The sequence below is a fragment of the Micropterus salmoides genome, unplaced genomic scaffold, assembly GCF_014851395.1.
Source record: "Micropterus salmoides isolate LMB-PRFRI ecotype aquatic unplaced genomic scaffold, ASM1485139v1 Ms_hic_scaffold_1830, whole genome shotgun sequence".
Lineage (NCBI taxonomy): Eukaryota > Metazoa > Chordata > Actinopteri > Centrarchiformes > Centrarchidae > Micropterus > Micropterus salmoides.
In genome coordinates this window covers 1-5397 of record NW_024040963.1, presented here as the reverse complement: position 1 = coordinate 5397, position 5397 = coordinate 1, and the positions used below count along the sequence as shown (strand labels likewise).

The 5397-nt window shown below is 35.6% G+C and overlaps 1 long non-coding RNA gene across 1 annotated transcript; it reads right to left on the bottom strand.

Annotated features, from left to right (window-relative positions):
* Positions 1-771: 771 nt before the first annotated feature.
* On the bottom strand, positions 772-4367 carry LOC119909696. The gene is made up of 3 exons (XR_005445516.1): positions 4199-4367; positions 3961-4056; positions 772-1919 (listed from the first exon to the last, which is right to left on the bottom strand). It is a non-coding gene; the product is annotated as an uncharacterized LOC119909696 (long non-coding RNA).
* Positions 4368-5397: the final 1030 nt, after the last annotated feature.

Below are 5397 nucleotides of genomic sequence, written 5' to 3'. Positions count from 1 at the left end.
CCAGAGAGGTGTTAAAAATGTCTGTGAACACCGGAGATAGCTGATCAGCACAGTGCTTGAGGGTGGATGGGGAGACAGAGTCTGGCCCAGCTGCTTTGCGAGGTTTCTGCCTCCTGAAAAGACCGTTGACTTCCCTCTCATGATGGAGAGAGGAGGGGAGGGGGTGGAGCTGGCCAGCTATGGGGAGGGGGGGAAAGATGTGGTGGACTGGTAGAAGCTGATCGGAGGAGTCACCGGGGATGGTGTCTGATTGACTCTTGAAGCGGCAGTCGAGAGTTGTTGATTTACCTTTTACTCCACTATATTTATCTGACAACTTTAGTTTGTTGTTACTTTGCAGATTTAGATAAATAATACAAATTATAATCAACAAGTAAATGATTATGAAATATTAATGGGTAGTTTTCATACATCAAGAGACCCATACAGTTATTGCCAGATTGGATCATCACTAATTACTCTTTCCTAAAATCGCCAACATTAAAACCTAAAAAAAACCTTCAAAAACACACAAAGAAAGAAAAGTCTTGAGGCTGATTTAAAAATGTGTAACAGAACTCTAATATTGTTTTGTGTAAACTGCTTCTTTATTGAACATAGAAGAATTATCTCAATCTCAATGTATAAACATGAAATGACTTGTTGTTACTGGTTTACTGTATTTTATTTAAATCAATTGATATTAAAAGATGTTAAGTTCAAAAATAGGTGTTTAATCAGTCCAATAACGACTTTTTATTCTTTACTTTAAAATAAAAACACCATTAGGAATGTTTGTATGACATTAATGCTTTTATTCAACAGCAGTTGGTGACAGGAAATAAAGGTGAACAGAACTGGAGCAGCGTTCCGTCACTACTTCACCTGGTGAACCGAGTAACTTCCACAAAAAATAAAGACAACTGTGCTACATCAGTTTAACTATTATTCCAATAAGAGCACTTTTATATGATCTTTAATTCAGCTTTGAAAATGTTTCCTGAGAAAATAACATTCAACATGTTGGTTTGACGTCAAGTAGACGTAAAAACATAATACAAATATAATAAATTACTTTTTCAAAAGAAAACTCCTGAGCACATTTAACTCCCTGGCAAACATGGGTCAATGATTTAAATGTGTTATTACAAACTATAAACATAAAACACATCAGTTTTTACATAATGGATGCAGAGCGATATGATCACATTCAATACTTATGAGCCAACGACCATTAGTGTTAAACTGTAAAAAGACAATCCTGTATTTCAACAAAAACTTCAACAACAAAACAAAAGTAATATTTTTCTTTACATTCATTCTAAGAAAAAACAAAATTCACATTAAAGCGATGAAATACAGTGTTTAGCGGGCCTAAGACCAGTCATGTCCCATATCTAGCTGATTAAAGACCGTTTCACACCGGAAACAAAACAGAGCTAGAATATTCATTAATGATTTTTCACACCAAGTCAGACACAAATATTCTCGATCTGTGTTCATTCCACAAAAAATTAAAGCTTAGCCTCAATTCATTCGTTGTCATGAATGACAGTGAATGAAATGGTGCAGTAGTGTGTAAAAAACAGTTTTACTATAACACATTACATTCCGTGCATTTTAGCTGAAACAAACCCGCGCTCACGTCATCGCACTGGAGACAGGCTCCTTATTCTAAGTGTTCAATCCTGTGCAGAAAAACAATCACATGTCCACTGGGTGGAGACAGTGTAACGAGTGTAAATGCTGAACTTCTGGACTGGACTGAGGAGACTCTAGTGTTTACCCTTTGTCTACAATATGCAGATCATTTTTCATGTTTTCCCTGCTGTTTAAATGGTTTTTGAAAGTTTGAAACTAATATGCATGATTCATTCACACACACCTTTACACGACCTCTGTAGGATCTTTACAACGACTGTGCGTCTGCACACAAGAACCTGCAGAAAAGAAAAGTATATATTACACAGTCACAGAGCTGACAGTTTATTGATCTCCATAGTTTTTCCTTGACTCTAAGGCCAGATCAGATTGTTTCACATTGATCTGATTTTTTCCAGTTCAGATTTGGGCTACTTTACGATACAAAATGTGAGCACTTGTAGAATACAACTTGTTGGACAAAAATCTGAACCTGTATGTTAAAATTCTTGGTTGTATAAAACATTCAGGAACATGTGAGCTGAATTTGAAGTCCCAGAAAGAAAAAAAACATGAAAGCTTGTATAAAATACATCTTAACTTGTATGTTGAAAGTTACACTCAAACACCTTCCACACACGCGTGTTCTCAATATATATTCACAAATGTGTGGATTGATATTTACATAAATACAAAGACAGCTGTAGACTTGAAATGCAACATTTACTCTTTTTGTTTGTTTTTTGTTTGTTTTACCTGAGTCCATTTTCCAGTACAACCACAACTTGGTAATTACAACCTCTCGAATTTGTCTCTGCAACTTCACAAATGTACTCGCTCAACATGGCACAGCCTTACAATGTGCCAAAAAAATTCCAACATACAAGTTCAGATTTTTGTTCTACAAGTGCTCACATCAAGTCTACAAGTTCTCACATTTTGCACCATATTTACCTTCATAGTCTGATTTTTTTTGAAATGCGACCTCAGGTAACATGGTAATACTTTAATATTAAAGAGGTAATATGTTATACCATGTAATTACCGAAGTAATACCGGGTAATAGCTTCGTATTAACAATGGGTATATCTGGATAATATTAGACTAAATGTATGTAACACTTTAAGAGTCAAAAGCAAAGGTTAATAATGAGAAAACACATTTAGAGATAGCAACGCGGCAATTAGAATAGAATTAGAGTAATATTTTAGTAACAATGTGGTAACCTAACGATAAAATAAAGATGAAAAAGCACTGTAAGGTGATCACTAAGGTTGGAGGCAAAGGTAAAGTTACTGTAGAGTTGACAGAAACTTAACAGATGTGCACTCTGTAAAATGTATATATGTAACACTGCAATGTGCGAGGACAGAAAATTACTAATAAATGAAATGGAAAAAGGTAGTTCAGCATTTTGCAGCCTTGATTCAGAGAATTTGTTTTTCAGGTAAAAAGTCACAGCATTAAACATTTAATTTGTACTAGAGCCCGATCGATAAATTAATATGAGTAATTGCAGATAAATCAGTATCAGTGTTTATAATAACCAATAAATTTATACAGTATTACCTTGAAACAGGACAGAATGTTTTTCATGTGATTTTGAAGATATTGTGTTGATAGAAGCGAATAATATTGTGACATCAACCTATATTCTAAACTATTTATAATATTATACTATATTACCTCATTATTATCAGGTTATTACCCCATTATTTCATCATATTACCAATTATATAATCCAAATATTGCACTGATGAAACCATTTTATTGTTAGAAGTTTATCATATTGTTACCAACATATTAGTTTAACATTACTAAATAGTTTTGCCTCGCCACTATCTACAATGTGTTTTCTGATTATTCATTCCCTTTGTTTTAGACCTGTTAGTTCTGTCATTTGTGAATATTTCAGTCACAAACCAGATGACATCAAACAAACACAAATAATGAGCGAGCTTTGACTCAGAGCTGATGTTTCACCTCAGAATACTGCACAGATATTTGGTGTATTCGATCATTTTAAGAATCAGGACATAACAGCACAGTTTGTTTTTACAGTTGCACTTCAGGAGATAATCAAATCATTTAAATGGTGGTGAGTATCAGCAGACAGGCAGAATATTCAGGACTTTTACTTTCAAATGTTTCCAGAGACAAAATGGAAAAACAAGAAGTGAACGATGTTCAAAGATCTTAAAAAAACTTAAAGAAATAATTTCACATTTTGGGAAATCAAAAGGACAACATCAATTTAATGGACAATTTATATTTACAGCTATATTTATATCAAAGAACCAATAAATAAAGGCATAAACATAAGGGCGTCCAGTAGCTCACCTGGTGTAGCGCACAGGTTGGATTACACAAGTTCGGATCCTGTGCTGCATGTCATCATGTCTCTCTCCCTGGTTTCCGGTCTCTCTTCAGCTGCTCCTGTCAAATAAAGACATTATATATATTTATATATCTGAAAAGATGAGACCATTATGACATGAGATGGTTTCTGTTAAGTATCTGTGATGTTGATGTCTGCACATGTCTGTGAATATGTTGATACAATCCATTATAAACTCACCTTTATTACAGCGTACTGTGATGAACTTTGTAGCTACAAGTGAAGATAGAACTGCCAGAGGTAGAGCTCCTAAAGATAATCCACTAAAAAACCATCCTGTGACGTCCCCTCTGCTGCTCGTGTCCTCAAACAGTTTCTCTGAAACACACAACAAAACCTAGAGTCACACTCAGAATGTAAACTGTATCTCATGTACAGCACACTGGTTATACCTACACAGAACTACTACTGAGGCGGCCATGCTGCTAAAGTATAAAACTATTTGCAGATAAAACCACCAATAGGATGAGCTCACTCAGCACTGGTTTATATGGCTGATGTGCTCCTGCTCGACACAGTGGGCGACAAAGCGTTCTTTACCATTACATTACTAATTTTTTTTAAATTATGTTAAAAAAGAATAGAGAGTAATAAAAAATGAAAATAATTGTTGTTGCAGCTTTACACAAGTCATTTTTAAATTTATCTTTCATCAACAAAGTCACTGATTTCATATAACTACAGAAAAGTATCTTCTCATAATTATAAGAAAGTCATCTTTCAGTTATCAGTGTAACTTGTTTTCATGTCGATCCTCAGGATCAGGCTGCAGCAGCCATTTATAAATCTGTTACTGGGTTTGTGAGTGAAGTTTACTAAATTCTTGTGTTCCTGTGTTTGATCAGACTGATCTCAGAGTTTCTTTCTGTTATTTCCCTGCAGACCCTCTCATTCTTCCTCTCATCTCTGTAGATTCATGAAGTCTCAGAGTCTCAGTATAAGAGTGAAGCTTTCACTCAGTTTGACACTTTTTACACTTCTGCAGACGTCTTCATCACAACCTGCTTGAGTTCAGTCTGAAGACACTTAAATACTAATAACACAACTATTAAAATGAATGACATGTTAAAACACAACCAGGAAGAATCTCACCAGATAAACACGTAGGTCTCAGTATAATCTGATGTTTGATCTCCTCCTGTGTGGCTACACAGCGATAGCGGTCGGTCGGTCTTCTCACAGTAGTTTGGGGATGATGTAGAAGCTGCCTCCTCTTTCTGAGACCTGTGGCTCCTCAGCAGGAAGTTTGTTTGCAGCACTGTCCTGCCACTCTACTGTAGGTTTAGGAAAAGCACCTCTAACTTCACACTGCAGCAGGGCCACGTCCTGCGTTTGATTAATATCTGACAGACGGCTCTGGAGATGCTCCTGTGAACACC